The following is a 17,047-nucleotide window of genomic DNA, read 5'->3' on the forward strand; positions in this document are numbered from 1 at the left end:
AGGCTGGCCTCGAACTCAGAAATCCGCCTGCCTCTGCCTCCCAAGTGCTGGGATTAAAGGCGTGCGCCACCACGCCCGGCTGTTTTGTTTTTTTCAAAGTCATTTTTAACTATATAGTAAATCCAAGATGAGCTTGGGTTTCAGTGAGAATTTGCCTAAAAAGAGGAATTGGGGTCCTAGAGAAATGGCTCAAGAGTTAAGAGCACTGGCACCTCTTCCAGAAGACCCTGGTTCAATTCTCAGTACCTACATGGCAGCTCACACCTGTCTATAACTCCAGTTCCCAGGCTTCTGACACCCTCACACATAAATGCAAGTAGAACACCAGTGAACATAAAAATAAATTATATATTTAAGAATCAAAATGAAACAAAAGAAAGGACATGTTGATACACTGGAAGAGAGAACATCCCAAATGGAGGAATAGGTGGGAGTCAAGGCTGAAAGGAATTTAGTTAGTTTTTTTGAGACAGGTTTTCTCTGTATAATCCTGGCAGTCCTGGAATGTACTCTAGATGAGGCTCACCTCAAACTCAGAGATCCACCTATCTCTGCCTCTCAAGTGCTTGGATTAAAGGTGTGAACCACGATGGCGCAGTTTATTCCTAAACTGAAAATGCTAGAGTTTAATAGAAACTCTAGCATACTGGGAGTTATGGGTAGGTGTGTATTCCTGACTTTGATTGCCTTTTTTCTTTTGTACAGATCCCTTCTTTATGGAAGGAATTTTAGTTGAATCTTGGTTTTCCTGCTGCAATACAAAGCTTTCACAGCTAGTTGTGACAGCACTTTACTCCACAGTAGTATTTAATGAGAATGATTATTGAGCGCTAATCACTAGTAATAAACTTTTACATAAATAAATTGTCTATTTCTCTTAGCTTTAGGCAAAGTGAAATTTTTTTTTTAAGATTTATTTATTTTATGTATGTGAGTACACTGTAGCTGTCTTCAGGACAGGGGATGGGATCCCCTGTTGTGAGCCACCATGTGGTTGCTGGGAATTGAACTCAGGACCTCTGGAAAAGCAGTCAGTGCTCTTAACCACTGAGCCATCCCTCTAGCCTGGCAAAGTGAATTCTTGCTGAAGAAAAAGGTTGGGTTGATTTAGATTAAGGAATACAATCAAATTAGTTGGAGATGATGAGTTTAGTGATTCATTTTTCTTACCACAGACTGTGTGGTTTATCTTCATTAGGTCAGTGCCACATCTGATCTTCTTCCTGACCCCTCACTATCCTTGCCATATTTCTGCCTATTGGACAGTATTAGGCTACCACCAAATCCTCATGATTGACTGACAGTTCAGGAACAGTAGGTTGATAATTTCTAATGCATTTGTACTTAAAGATGCATGGTGTTGGTCAGGAGCAGTCTGTGTGTTAATCTTGCATTAGTTACTTGACTTGCAGTTGGCAAGACTCATGTTATTTATGTATTTATTTATTTATTTATTTATTTATTTTTTGGTTTTTCGAGACAGGGTTTCTCTGTGTAGCCCTGGCTGTCCTGGAACTCACTTTGTAGACCAGGCTGGCCTCGAACTCAGAAATCCGCCTGNCACTTTGTAGACCAGGCTGGCCTCGAACTCAGAAATCCGCCTGCCTCTGCCTCCCGAGTGCTGGGATTAAAGGCGTGCGCCACCACGCCCGGCTTATTTATGTATTTATTATCGTGTGAGTGAGTGATGTATGCAGAGGCCAGAGGACAACTGTAGCGTCAGCTCTCTCCTATCCATGTGGGTTCTGTGAAATGAACTCAGGTCATTAGGCTCGTATTATCAGATGGTAAAAGTGCCTTTCCCACTAAGCTAATCTTGCTAGCCCAAGGTTTTTGTTTTGTTTTTTTAAAATATATTGACATTGAGCAGAGGGTGTTAAATATTGCTAGGTATAGTTTGAGTGTTGTAATATAAAATACCATATTTTTGCATGTGTACAGTACAGTAACATTTTTAAATTTCCACGTAGCTCCCCTGTCAGATACTTTTGCATTGGCATGACCTAACTTGAAGGAGAAAGGCTTCATGGCTGCTCCATTGCTTTGGACTTGCAGTGAGAGGGAGCATCTTCACTAGTGAGAGAGTGAAGGAAGACGTTTACCTCCCTGCAGATTGGAAGCAGAGAGAGAAGGAGAATGGGCGAGATGGCCTGCCTTTTTTTCTCTTGGCCCCATCTCCTGAAGTTTCCACCCCCTCCCAAAATAGCCTGACCAGCTGGGACCAAGCCTTTACAGAAGCTTATAGAGGACATTTCACATTCAAACCATAGCAGCTGCTTTCAGAAATGGGATTTCTGTTAAGCTAGACATCTCAGGAAACTGAAGTATTTAACTATATGAGTTTGGCTTGATGTGGAATATTACTGATAAATACTTCCTTAAGACTTGGCTGAGGTATATTTTTGTTTTGTAGTGCTGGAGATTTAAACCAGGGCCTTCTGCATATGAGGTAAGCATTTTCCAGCTGAAGTATAGCCTTAGCCTATGACTGAAAGATGGACTGATTTGGGACTTTTCTAATTGAGTGTTTACCATCCCAGGAAAACGGTTAGATAATTATGCATTTATTGTAGACTGGACTTAAGATCTACTCAGGCATACAGTTTTGATTGGCTCGTATAGCATCCATGCTTTTGGGCTATGTAGTTTACTTAGTCGTGACTATACCCTTCACTTAGGGCAGACATTTTATTTCCTAGGGAAGTTAAAATGCTTCTTTCAAAAGCTTATTTCAGACAGGCTCATTGTACACTAACCGGGATAGTATGTAACTCTACAGGCATATGCCACCATTCCTGGATTTTCCTGAAACGAATAAAAATAGCAGGCCTCCATTATTTTGACTCTGTGTACTTGAAGCTATCTGTGTAACCAGAGCTACAAGGCCAACTCTGAGATAATCAAATAGCTTATGGTTACTGGAGGAGGCATACATTTAAATAATTAAGGTTTTAAAAATCTCCACAGCAGTGAGAATGTTAGGAAAATTCAAAGAATAGCAAGGAGCAGGGTCAGAAAGCTTCAAAACAGAAGTGGTATGAAAGTTTGCTTATTCCCCCTCCCCTTGCCGGTACTCACCCCTCACCTCTTTTGGTAGGATAGCCCTGGGGTCAAAAGAGCCTGTGAGCCAGTCCTGTCCCTCTCCTGGGCAGCACAGGAGAACTGTGGAGGGGGTATCCTTGAGCTGGCCTCAAGGATAAGAGCCTAGGAGAGCTGGCCCTGGCACTTACCTGGCAATGAGGTGGCATGGGTGTGGAGATGATGGCCTCCTACCTGCAGTGGTCAGGAGAGCCAGGTACAAGGGCATGAGAGCAGGAAAGCTAGTTCTGCCCCCGTCTCAGACTATACCACTCAGTCCCTGCACTTCTGAGCAATGCAGTGGAGCTTGCCCTGATATTGAAGGCCCGAGTGAGCCAGCCCTAATGGTATGAGAGCAGGAGAGTTGTCCCAGCCCCTCATGGGCTGTGGCACCTATGAGAATGGGTCCTGTGCCTTGACTGGGCAACACAGTGGAGCTGGTAAGAAAAGATGTGTGGACCCAGGGACATAGTGTGGTACACACAGTGACATACTATAGATTACATGATGAGATGTTTTCTATTTTTGTTGTTGTTGTTATATGTGTGTGTTTTATTTTAGAGGGGACGTTGTAAAGATGAAGGTCAGCTATGAGGTGATGGGAAGATTAGACTAGAGTGAATGATGTGAAACTCACAAAGAATCAATAAAAAGTTTTAAAAAATGCCCAATTTTTTTTTAAAAAAAAGATTTGTTTATCATGCAAGGTGTGATGGCACATACCATTGATCCTAGCATTCAAGAGGCAGAGGCTGGTGGAATTTCTGAGAGTTTGAGGCCAACCAGGGCTACATAGTGAGACCCTGTCTCAAAAAAAAAAAGAGGGTTTTTATTGTTGTTGTTGTTTGTTTTGTTTTTATTTTGTTTTAAGGAGGGAGGGTTTCCATGACTGGCAGACTAGTGTTCTCTGTGGATACTGATCTAGGGAAAGAAAGCTTTTAGGAGCCTTCAGAAAGGAAGGAAGCTTGTGAAGGGAGAGAGAAAATACAGAGTTCTTGTTTTTTGAAACAAGGTTTGCTGCTGAACTTGGAGCTAGCTGATTTGGCTAAACTGGCTAGATCGCCTAGGGGCTCTTGTCTCCACCTGCCCAGAGATGGGATTTACAGACATGTGCTGTTCCTGTGTATTTTCTTAAATGGCTTTTGGGTTCTAAGTCAGGTCCTCATGCTTGAACATTATGTGTTTTACTAAGTCATCTCTCCAGTCAAAATTTTGCTTGCTGCCTGCCACTTAGATTAGACACATTATGAATTATATTTCCCTTTTGGAGGTATGGGGGTCTTGTTGTCCACACCCAGCCTGGTTGTGACTTGCTGTGTTGTTAAGAATAACCTTGAACTTCTGATCCTTCTGTCTCTTCTGACTGTTTCTGGTGCGCTGCCACATTCAGTTTCATACAATACTGGGAATCAAATCCAGGGCTGTGAGTATACCAGGCGAGTACTCTACTAACAGGTAAATGCTCTCCTCTGTGTATTTAGCCAATAGATATTATTGGCTACAATTTCCTTTATATGATATGTCTTTCTTTGGTTTAACTATTTGAAATTAAGCAAGGCATTATACCTTTCCAGCATGTACCTCTAAAAAATAAAATTCCTGTCATGGTACTATGTATGATCACACCTAACCTTGGAACTATTATCCTTCCTGTTCTCCAAGATCTAGTCCATAATTAGACTCTCCAATTTCTTTCCAAATACCTTTATATAACTTTTTTTTTTTCAAAATTGAAAATCCTGTTGGTATTTAGACATTGCATATAATTTCTCTTCGGTCTTTTTTAAATCTAGAATCCCCTTTCCTTCTTAGGCACTGACTTTTTTTAAAAAGAATTTTACAGATGGACCATTATCTGTGACCTTGGGTTTTCATTTTCCTGTGCTCTAGCCTCTAGTTTTCCCTTAATCTAGAAATTAGGTAGGTCTGATTTTGATAGAGGATTATTAATCATTAGTGCTATTAATGATTAATAAAAACTGGAAATCAGGTAGATCTAATTTTAACAAGATAATTATAATGTACCCAGGCTACAGTGGCTTCATATTTTTCTCTGTTGTCTTCAACATTAGTATAGTGTGCATTATTGACCAAGTCTAAACCTTTATCCCCTGTCATCCTCACAACTTCCATTTACTACCTATAGTACTGTCCTTACTCCTACCCCATTTAAAACATAATCTGTTGTGGTTATTTTTGAATATTATTTCTCTTAGAATGTAAGCTGCCCTTGACAGAGAATTTAGTTCTCTGTGCCTGAGGCTCCAGTACAGTGTGTGGCACATTTCCTATAATGGTATTTGAAAGTAACTAGTTCCTTTATCGAAGACCTTACTTGATTCTGCAACAGGAGTTTTGTTTAATAGGACTATATAGTATAAAGAAGACCCTTGAGAGCAGGTCCACTTACCTCTTCTTCTCATTATGACTTTAGGTGAATCACTTGACTTCCCAGCGCCTAGTTTTTACATGTTGGATAATATCAGTAGATTAAAACAATTTCTTTGGCAATGGAGCTTTCTTTTTAGGCTTTTGTCCCATTTAACCTATTAGTTGTAACTTACATGCCAGGTTCAACATTTAATGTTCTTTTATTCTAGTTTTATAGTCAGTAAATTTTTCATTCACAAGAAGGTAAAAAGAAATGATTTAGTCTCATATAAAGTTTAAATCATCCTCACTGAGATGGATTTAACAGTTAATGCGTATGTGACAGGGCATAAAGTACCTTGTTTCCCCTGAGCACTGTTTGTTTTCTTCCAGTGTTGGTACAGACATAGACTACAGATGCATCTGAGTTTGTGGTGGCATTTGATGGAACCTAGATATTTAAGTACTGTGTTAGTGTGCTTACTTGCACAGCGTTACATGTGGGGGTAAATATGCACCATGTTATCAAAAGGCATCACAATCAACAGCATATTTGCAGAGTTCCCTAAATTTCACATGCACAGATGCAAGAGAAACTCTTGCCAGTCTTTAGCAGAAGCCATCCCACTTCATGATGGCCTTTATGTTTGAAATTTGACTTTGTGGAGCTTTGTATTGCAGTTCCGTTCCAGCACTGGAGAGACGGACAGGCAGATCTCTTGAGTTTCAGGACAGCCAGGTCTACATAAAAGGATGTCTTTTTTTTTTTTTTTTTAAAAATTGAAATAGAAATAGAAAGTCTTCCAGACCATGCTGAGGAAGCTGTTTTGTTCCCTTGAGTTCTTTGAAGCCAGTTTTAAAAAATCGTATGATAAGATCTTAGGGAAAAAGTCTGACATAACTTCAGTTTTTCTTTAATCTGTGATTAGTATGTTAGGTGTTTTATTATAAATTCAGAGTGTCTTAGAGATACTGAAAAGTAGTGGGTCAGTTAAGAGATTTACTCAATTTAGAGAAACATGATGCCAAATTTATTTAAATTCTAAAAAGACTGATGTTGAACAAAGGAAAGATTAATGCATTAAAATTAGCCTTGAGTGGCTGTAGTATTTAACAGTCTTCTTAGGGATTCTGGAAGCTTCTTTATTCCTTTCCATCCCTGCCCTCAGTTAATTTTCCCCAGGACTTTTAACAGACAAGGAACAAGACTTCAGGTAGGTAGTCTTTCTCTTCCAGAGCAGCTTTGGCTTCATGATGTATTTCATAGAGTGCAGTTGCTTCATTATTTATGATATGACTCAGAGTGCAGCTTGATGCTGTGAGGCTCACTCTCTCTACCTCTTCCATGGCTTTACTTTTCTCCTCTCAGACATTGTGGTGGTTTGGATGAGTATGGCCCCCATACATTCATGTGTTTGAATGATTGGCCATAGGGAGTGGCACTATCAGGAGGTGTGGCCTTGCTGGAAGAAGTATGTCAGTGTGGGTGCAGGGAGCTTTCACATCTGGCCAGTGTGACTTCTCTGCTGTCTTCAGATCAAGATGTAGAACTCTCAGCTCCTCCAGTACCATGTCTGCCTGGACGCTGCCATGCTTCCCACCTTCCCGCTATGATGATAATGGACTAAACAAACCTCTGAAACTGTAAGCCAGCCCCAATGAAAAGTTTTCCTTTATAAGAGTCATCTTGGGGGGTGGGGGAAAAAAGAGTCATCTTGGTCATGGTGTTCTTCACAGAACAAAACCCTACCTAAGACAGATGTAAACTATTCTAGTTCTTTGCCTGTTACTGAGGAAAGTTCGTGTTCTGCTTAACCTCAGGAAGTTCATGGAAAATCCCTTATAGATTAGAGGTCTATGACAGGTTTGTCTATGGCATAGAAAGGAGAAACCAAAGCCAGAAATGTAGCTCTAGACTCTGGCTTCAATTCCCAGAACTGAGGACAGAGAGGATAGCGAGTAGGAACTAGAATCAGATGAGAATCCAGAAGTGTTTTATCTGCTATGTTTGTTAAAACTCAGCCATGGCTTCCAAAAAGTGGATTAGTCAAATGAAAGGAAGGGATATCAGAGGTGTGTCCTGAGATCTGCACCTTCCAAGTAAGTAGGTAATGGTCTTTTTCTCTCTCAAAAACCTTTGTTTTGTTTTGTTTTGTTTTGAGACAGAGTCTCACTATGAAGTCTTTGCTGTCCTGGAACTCACTGTAATCTCTGAATAATCAGGCTGGCCTTGAACTCAGATGAACCTGCCTATGCATCCAGAGTGCTGGGATTGAAGGTTTGCATACCACGCCCAGTTTGGTGCTGCTCCTTTTTTTAGTTTTTTATTTTGGTGTTTAAAACAGGGTCTAACTTGGCTGGCCTGGAACTCAGAGCAGTCCTCCTGCCTGTGTTACTAGCCATGCCCAGCACAATGTTCTTACTATGTTTGTTACACTAGACAGGTATAATAATGGCAGCATTCAAAAGGCAGAGGCAGAAAGGTTAAAAAGTTAAGGTCAACCTGTTTTATATAGTTAATTCTAGTTCAGCTATGACTACATAGGAAGACTGCCTCAAAACAAAAAGCATTTCTTTGTGATATATTTTTAAATTTTTAAAGCTTTTTCTTTTTCTTTTTTTTTTTTTTTTTTACTTTTCAAGACAGGTTTTCTTTGTAGCCCTGGCTGTTCTAGAACTCATTCTGTAGACCAGGCTGGCCTTGAACACTAGAGATCCACCTGCCTCTGCCCCCCAATGCTGGGATCAAAGGTGTGCACCACCATGCCAGGCTTTATTTTTAAAATTATTTTTGTTGTTTTTTTTTTGTTTTTGTTTTTTTGAGATAGGGTTTCTCTGTGTAGCCCTGGCTGTCCTGGAATTCACTTTGTAGACCAGGCTGGCCTCAAACTAAGAAATCGGCCTGCCTCTGCCTCCCAAGTGCTGGGATTAAAGGCGTGCACCACCATCGCCCAGCTTAAATTTTTTAAATTACATTTTTTTGAGTTTGATAGAGGTGTGTGTGTACACCTATGTGCCACGGTATATTGTGTGGGAATCAGAAGGCAGCTTGATAGAATCTATCCTCTCCTTCCACCATGTAAGTTCAGGGCATTAAATTTAGGTTATCAGGCTTGGCCACAAATGTCTTTACCTTATTAGCAAGCTCGGTGTCTTCCCACAATATATTATAATTAGCTTGTGACAGTTCTTAGTTCAGGGATGTAGTTTAGTTAGTAGAGTGCCTACCTAACATGTACAGAGCCCTGGGTTTGATCCTCAGCAATGCACAAAACTAGAGTTGGTGCTACATGCCTGTGATCCTAGTAGGTAGACAGTTGTGACATTATTTGGAAAATGAAAAGCCTTCAAACAGCTTTATTTCACTTGGGTTTTGAAATTATTTTCTTAAGTGGTTCCTTAGTTGTACAGAAGCCCATTATCTTTTAGAGACTCTCCTCACTGTAATTAAGTCTGGGATAAGTTTGCCCATTTGACTAAGAAAGTGGTGATCTAATTTGCTCATTAAGGTCTCACTGCTTGCTTTATGTGTTTTATATTATTCTGTCATCCTTAGGAAACCTCGTGAAGCAACTTTCTGTTAATTATACTTGTAACTTACCTAGTTGAGTGGAACAGTAGACTCTTGTCAGCTGCCTTTCAGCTAAATCTGCTTATGTTAAATGTAGTAGAAATTCAGGCTTCATATGTACCCTGTGTGAGTAAATATCGTTATGAAAGCACAGTTCATTGTTCTTAGGCCAGGGGTAGCCCCAGAACCTGAGCATTGCATAAAATTGGGTGTGGCAGCACACACCCATAAGTTAGAGGCAGCCCAGAAGGTAGAGGTTAGCCTGGGATACTTGAGACTCTATCTTTTAAAAAATATATATCTGAAATTTTATATATTTTTACATATATTACATATTCATAGACATTTTGTGAATGAGCAAGAATCAGGGTAATGTCTGTTGGCAATGGTCTTTTGGCATTTTTTAAATAAAAAGTAACTTAGGGGACATAACTGGTCCTTTACCTTTTTATTACATAATTTTTTAATGCAGCATGAGAATCCAACCATGGCCTCATGTATACCTGTCAGATACTTCACAGAGAGCTATATCCCCTGCCTGCTTGCCTGCCTGCCTGCCTGCCTGCCTTCCTTCCTTCCTTCCTTCCTTCCTTCCTTCCTTCCTTCCTTCCTTCCTTCCTTCATTTATTTGAAGTTGAATCTCATTTGCCATTCAGGACTGCTTCAAAGTCAGAATCTTTGTATGTCCACCCTTCCAACCCCTCAGTTAGTATCTCAGGTATGCAACACCAGGCCTGGCCAATGCTTTTCATTTTAACCCAACTTCTTTCATGTAAATGTTTAGAAAATTGTTTTAGGGGGAATATATACAAATAAAACCATATAATATAGATTAGGATTCATTCATACTCTAGCTATAACATACTGTATAAGATATTTAATAAGATATGTGATAACTTTTGTTCTGTTTTTACTTACTAAAATCTCCTTCCTTGCCTATGATGTATGCAGCAGGTACACATTAAGTACATACATAACACACAATCCATGGTTTATAAGTAGTGGGTGCCTGATAAATGCTCAATGACTGGCTATTACTGAAGTCATCAAAAGAATCCCTTTTAATGTGCTTTCTAATATAATTAACCATGGGAGGGGTATGAACTGATTTTTTTAATACATATTCTTTGATTTTGCTTTTAACAAGGACCCTTCGATGTTAAGAAAGATTGACATTCTGTTGGCATCTTATAGGGAAGAAAACTGAGACACAGAAGTTTTGGTCTGAAAAACAAAAAAACAAACAAAAAAACCCAAACAAACAAACAAACAAAAAACCATGAGAAGCCCAAATTGTCCTGTAAAAGTACTGTGAGCTGCCTGATCCAGCCCCTGGAGCCTCACGTAGGCCAATTGTGAGCTCTGCTTTCTCAGGTCTTCGTCTGTTCTCCCTACAAAGGGTGAGGATTTGGAGTTGGCTTTTTGTTCCTTACAGCAGAAGTATGATCTTTTTCCTTTATCATAATTTACAATTCAGTTGAAGTTAATAGTATATAGATTTTAATGACTCTTCTGCTTATATTTAGTAGTGGGCAATTGTCTTTAATCTTAGACATTTTGCACTAGGATTGGTGAGATGGCTCAGCAGGTAAAGGCACTTGTTGCCAAGCCTTATAATCTGTGTTCAACACATGGTGGATAGAAAGAACTGACTCCCTCAACTTGTTGCCTGACCTCCACATGCAAACTGTGGTGTGTCTCCCTCTTTCAGAGTATATGTACATTAATTAATACAATTTTCAAAGTAAAATTTGAGCTGAATGAGTGATTACCTATGATCACAGTGCTTGGGTGTTGTAGAACAGAAAATTCAGGAATTTGGGGCCAGTTTTGTTTATATAGTTGAAGGATAACTGGGCTATATGAGACCCCCCCTTTTTTTTAAATTAATTTTGAAGTGAGAGCTTAAGTTCCTAACTGCTGGAACATAGGTTCCTAACTGCTGGAACATGAAACCAGGTCTGCTTTTCATCTGCTCTATTCACATATTTTTCTCCCCTTGTTGGCCTTCTATTATTGCACATGGAATGTTTCCAACTTAAAACTCAGTTGATTCAAGTTTGCCTTGAACTGTTGCTGGCGGTTTGTTTACTTGAGATCCTTACAGCTTTGTTTAATCTGAAGAAAGTCTTACTAAGAATGACTTAAGTCAATCTTTTCTCATAGAGCAGTAGAAATTTTAGGAAGTGGTGGTTGTCGTAAAAGGTAGACATTGAAGGAGATGTCCTGGAAGCCTCTGCACCATCATCATATCCAGATGGGGATGTTAAGGCTGCCTTCTGATTTCACACCTGACAAGGGCAGGGTCATCCTGCTTACTAGAGTGTCTCACATGGGAGTAGGGGCAGAGGGGTCTCTGGTGAGCCTGTGATGTCATACTTGTGCTGTATATGGCAGTCACCAATTAGTTTCTGCCTGAAACAGTTGCCTGTGAAATTTTTATTTTTATTTTTGTTTTGAGACAGGGTCTCATGGATCCCAGGTTGGCCTAGAACTTACAGTGTTGCTGAAGATAATCTTGAACTCCTGATCCTCTTCCCCTACTCCCAAGCAAGGTTTAAAAGCATGTCTTAGGCCCGGAGATTACTCTGGGATTATATTTCACTTGATGTTCAATAGAGAGCTTCTGAGTGTTTGGTTATTGTACTGCCAGAAATTAATTTTGTTGTTGTACTGCCAGAAATTAATATATAGGCTAATTGGACAAACCCTGTGCTATGAATCGGGTTGTGTTTTTTTCTCCTCCATTGTTGTAATGATTGCATCTTCAGTAGATGACTTCCTCAGTGACTTAGAGCAGGTTTTATATACTTTACATTTTCCTAATTTCAAAATGAAAGGTTGGTATGTGCCATTGCATGTAACAGAATGTCACAGTGAAAAGGAACTGAGAAACTGGCTGCTCAGGTCCCTGAATAAACATCAAGTAATGTAGGCTCTAACATGAACTCCACGTGGAAAGCATGGCTCATCTCTTCCTACTGGAATGAAATGAAGCCAGGAGCCGGGCCAATGGCTCAGCAGTTAGAGCTCTTGTAGGGAAGCTAGCTTCAGTTCCCAGCACCCACATGGCAGCTCACAGCCACCAGTAACTACAGTTCCAAGGGATCCAGTACCTTCTTCTGGGCCTCTGCAACACTAGAAATGCATGTGGTGCACATGTACACATTCAGGCAAGACACTCATGTACATAAAATACAAGTAAATCTTTAAAAGGTGCATAAAGCTAGACTTCTATTCTGGAGCTGTTGTTAGGGTAGAAAATGGAATCTTGTGTCTGTTTGCTTTCTATAGAGATCCTAGCAAAAGCTATGCTATAATTTGAATAATAAATAAATAACTGAAAAAAAACCCTTTTCCTGTAGTATACGATCTTTCAGCTTCTAAGAAATAAATGATAGTGGCATAGTTTGTACTTTGGTGGGGAAGGTTTAAAGTCTGGAACAAGGACAAATACTAGAAGTGTTGGATTTAGGGCATTTCACTATGTATCAGCATACTGGGTGTCTTAGTTAGTTAGGGTTTCCATTCCCGAGAAGAGACACCATGACCACGGCAACTATTATAAAGGAAAACATTTACTTGGGGCTGGGTTACAGGTTTAATCCTGAGGTTTAATCCATTATCAGCATGGCAGGAAGCATGGCTACATGAAGGCAGACATGGTGCTGGAGGAGCCAGAGTTTTATATCTTGTTCTGAAGGCAAACAGGAGAAGACTTTCACTGGCAGCTGGGAGGAGGGTCTCTTGTGCACAAGTCTGAACCTAGGACCTCAAAGTCTGCCTATACAGTGACATACTTTCTCTAAAAAGGCCACACTTCATAATAGTGCCATTTCCCAAGAGCCAAGCTTATTCAAACTACAACATGGGGAAAGATAACTTTTCAGATAAAATACTTAAGGGAGAAAACTAGGATGAAAAGGAAAATCCAGGTTTTACAGAGAGTTCTGATTTAGTAATAAGTAGGGAATAATAAAGAATTTTTAGGTTTTTTTTGTAGGAAATCTCAGTACTATATATTACAAATTTAAAATTTTGTTTTATTTCATCCCTGTGTGGTTATAATGTATGTGTATGGCATATATGTGCTACAGCACTCATGTGATGGTCAGAGGACAGCTTTATCGAGTCAGTTCTAATTTTGTATGGTTTTAGAGATTGAACTTAGGTTGTCAAGCTTGCATGGTAAGCACTTTACCAGCTGAACCATCTTGTGAGCCTGAATACTATAAATTTTTAATAGGAAAATATTGATTCATGATATCTTTGCATTTACTCTTGATACAGCTTAAAAGCTTATTGTAACATTGCTAAATTAATCAATACTTGGTAAGATGTTCACACTGAACCACTTCTAAGGTCACTTTTCCTTTTAGATAAAGAATAATTGAAGCTTTGATTGCATGTACATATAATATACTGTTTATATATATTATGCATATACTATACATTATATATAAATTATCTGTAAGCTCTCTGCTTGAATTATATAAGAGCTTAGGGCTAATGCTTTATTGTCATCTTAGGGAGTTATTTATTTTATAGTTTGGATCTGACCCAAGGCCTTCTGTTTGCTAAGCAAGCATTGTACTACTGCACTTAGAAACCCATTTCAGAAAGACTGACAGTGAATACAACATCGAGTAAATGTCTTTACCCATGTTCTTATTAGGACTCTAGTAGATACTGGAATTCTTCAAACATAGGAAAAGTTTCAGATTCAAGAGTCTTGCATGTTGTTTCTGTAGTGTAGTAGTTATCACGTTCTCCTCACAGGAGAAGGGGGGGGGGGAGAATGGAACTTTCCTTTTGCATTTGAAATGTAAATGAAGAAAATATCTAATAAAAAAAAAGTCTTGCAAATTTATCTTAGGAAACAATTAGAATTTTTTTCCCTTGATGGGCTCAGTAAATGTTCAGTGGTACCTGGGATGAGCTGTCTGGCAGCACTTTGTTTTAGGTCATTGCTGGTTTCCTGTGCCATCCTTAGCATCAGCTGCTACCTTTAAAACTTGATGACTCTCTCTGAGACCTTGCATATGAATTGATAATGTAGGTTTACTTGGGGAGGGTGAATGGAAGTCATGTAAACCTGTGTTGGAACATTTACTCATGTAATGCCCCTAACTTATGAGGCAGAATAATCTGTCTAGTAGTCTAATTTTGAAACTAAGTTGGATTAAGTCAATCTCATTTAGCTGTATGGTTCGTTTGTTTGTTTAATTCTTAAATTTTAATGGGGCAGTTGAGATTGTGGCTCAGTTAGTAAAGTGCTTTCGTTGTAAGCATAAGGCCCTAATTTCAGTTCCAAAACATATAAAAATGCTGTTCATGGTGGAACCATTTTTGTACTCCCAGCTGGAGAAGTGGAGATAGGAAGACCCCCTGGGACCTGATGGACTATCCAATCAAGCCTGATTAGTTAGCTTGAGAACAAGAGATTATCTCAGAGGAGATGAGCATACATGTTTCTCAGGAGGACAACTGAGGTAGGTGCACTTAGTCTAAAAAAGTTTGGTGGACATTTGTGTGTTGCTTTTTATTTCTTGGGCACTCTTCTCACAGTTTGAAAATACTGATTCATGCGCAGCTGTTATCTAACAATTCAAGAGGCTAAGACAAGGCCAGTTTAAAGTCAACCAAGATGGTAATGTGATTGGATCTGTAAGTCACCTGCTACCCCCTTCGTGGTGCTGTTTTGGAGGTTTGTGGAGGCTGACTTGCAGAGGTAGATCACAGGGCAGAGGCTTTAAGTGTTAGAGCCTGGTCCCCATTTCCTGTGTCTGCTGCTCCCCCTACTCTTCCCTCTTTTTCTTTTCTGAGACAGGGTTTGCACACTGTTGTCAGCTGATGTGGAACTTACTATTGTACCCCAGACTAGGCTCTGATTCATGACAGTCCTCCTACCTCAGCCTTCCAAGTGCTTGGATTACAGGCATGAGCCTCCAGACCCAGATTGGTCTCTGCATCTTGATGTCTGCTATTAGCACTCTTGCAAGCTCCAGCCTCCCCAGCAGCCATGTGTTCCTTTTCATGAAGGAACTGCTAGACCCAGAAACTAAACCAAAACAAATTTTGTCAGTCACAAGAAAGGTAACACAAATACTTGTAACAGTCCTGTGAGATATGTCTTATTTCTCATGTTCATCATCCCTACCCGAGTACTTTATATCTGTAAGTTTGTTTCCAAAGTCAGTCATCTCTCAGTAATTAAGACTTGTTTAAAAATATTTATTTTACTTTATATATATGAGCATACTGTCTGTGCCTTCAGACACACCAGAAGAGGGCATTGGATTTCATTGCAGATGATTGTGAGCTACCATGTGGTTGCTAGGAATTGAGCTCAGGACTTCTGGAAGAGCAGTCAGTGCTCTTAACCACCAAGCCAGTCTTAGTTCACTTGTTTTTAAACGGAAGTTACAGTAAGGTTATCATGGGATTTCGTGGGTGGTAATGGTATTCTGCTTGGTAAGGATTCTCTTTTGGCTATTATTTTTTCTAAGAAAACCAAAAATTTGTTGCAAGTTACTATTTGCTTACCCACATTGTAACAACTAGAGCAGTAAGGGACAGTTGTGCTAATTCCTGAAGAGCTTAGAGTGGTTCAGAGAAGGCAGGGTAAATGAGACATGAGTTGTCATAGTTACTCTTCTGTCTTTCACTCTGCAGTTAAGGGATTATATTATTGAAAGGTCACAGGTCGGGGCTGGAGAGATGGCTCAGCGGTTAAAAGAACTGACTGCTCTTCCGAAGGTCCTGAGTTCAAATCCCAGCAACCACATGGTGGCTCACAACCATCCGTAACGAGATCTGGCACCCTCTTCTAGAGTGTCTGAAGACAGCTACAGTGTACTTAAAGCATACAATAAATAAATAAATCTTAAAAAAAAAAAAAGGTCACAGGTCATCTTTTTAGAAAAGATGAATCTATTTATGTGTATATGTCTGAGCCTGTGTGAGTTTATGTGTACTGCATGTATGCAGGAAGCCATGGAGGCCAGAAGAGGGCATTGGTTATCTCCTTCCACCGTGTGGTTTCTGGGGCTCCAACTCAGGCTGTTGGTCTTGCCAGCAAGTGACTTTACCTGCTGAGCTATCTTAGGTCCTCATCGATGAGTCTTACTGTTACTGTGCTTTCATTCCCAGTCAGCTCCATGCATTTTCTCACTTCCCTGAGGCTTATTTTACCTATTAGTTCTTGCTGTGGTTTAGTATGGTTTCAGTCTTGGCCCACAAAGGTCCCTGTGTTAGGAGTTTGATCCCATGTTTGGAACTTTTAAAAGGTTCTGGGAAGTTATTCGGGAGGTTCTGCCCTAGAAAGGGAAGGTTGGTTTCCCAGAACAATTCTCCTAAGAGTGAATTGTTAGGACTGCTGGCCCTGGACTTGTTCTCTGGCTTGGTTTCAGTATGATCTCTCTTATATGCTCCTGGTGTTTGACACTTAAGCTGTGACACTGGTGCTATGCTTTTGAATCTCTCAAAGTGAGTTAAATAAAGTGTGTGTGTGTGTGTGTGTTTGTGTGTGTGTGTGTGTGTTTGAGGCAGGGTATTATGATAGTCCAGTCTAGCCTGGAACTATGTAAACTGGACTAGCCTTGGACTTGTGATGATCCTCTTCCCTCTGCCTCCTGAATTTACAGTCATGAGTTGCCATTCCCAGATGAATAAACTTCTTTATTAAGTGAGTTTGCCTCAGGTGTTTTATTGTAGTGACTAGATGGATTCATGTGATCATATGTTTAATTTTACTTTAAATATTTTGCCCATTTTTATTTTATGTATATGGGTGTTTTTCTGCATGGATATAAGTACCACGTGCATGCAGTGTCCTCAGAGGCAAGAAGAAGGTATTGGATCCCCTGGAACTGGAGTTGGAGATGGTTGTAGGCTGCCATGTGATTGCTGGGAGCTAAACCCAGGTCCTCTTGCAAGAGCTGCAGCTCTTAACTGCCAATCCATTGCTCTATACTCTGTGTGTTTAATTTTTGTGTTTACAAGTTCTCCAGTTTTCCTTCTGTTACT

At 39.9% G+C, this 17,047-nt stretch overlaps 1 protein-coding gene across 3 annotated transcripts in view; it reads left to right on the forward strand.

Annotated features, from left to right (window-relative positions):
- Ubtd2 (ubiquitin domain containing 2) overlaps positions 1-17,047 on the forward strand; it is a 64,926-nt gene that overhangs the window by 6,421 nt on the left and 41,458 nt on the right. The window contains exon 1 of one of the 3 annotated variants that reach the window (XM_029483063.1): positions 14,457-14,511. The exons of the other annotated variants lie outside the window; for them this stretch is intronic. The gene's annotated coding sequence lies outside the window, so the exon portion shown is untranslated. Of the gene's footprint in view, positions 1-14,456; positions 14,512-17,047 lie in introns of those variants that run through there. 3 annotated transcript variants of the gene reach the window in all.

Source organism: Mus caroli, chromosome 11, assembly GCF_900094665.2.
Source record: "Mus caroli chromosome 11, CAROLI_EIJ_v1.1, whole genome shotgun sequence".
Taxonomy (NCBI): Eukaryota; Metazoa; Chordata; class Mammalia; order Rodentia; family Muridae; genus Mus; species Mus caroli.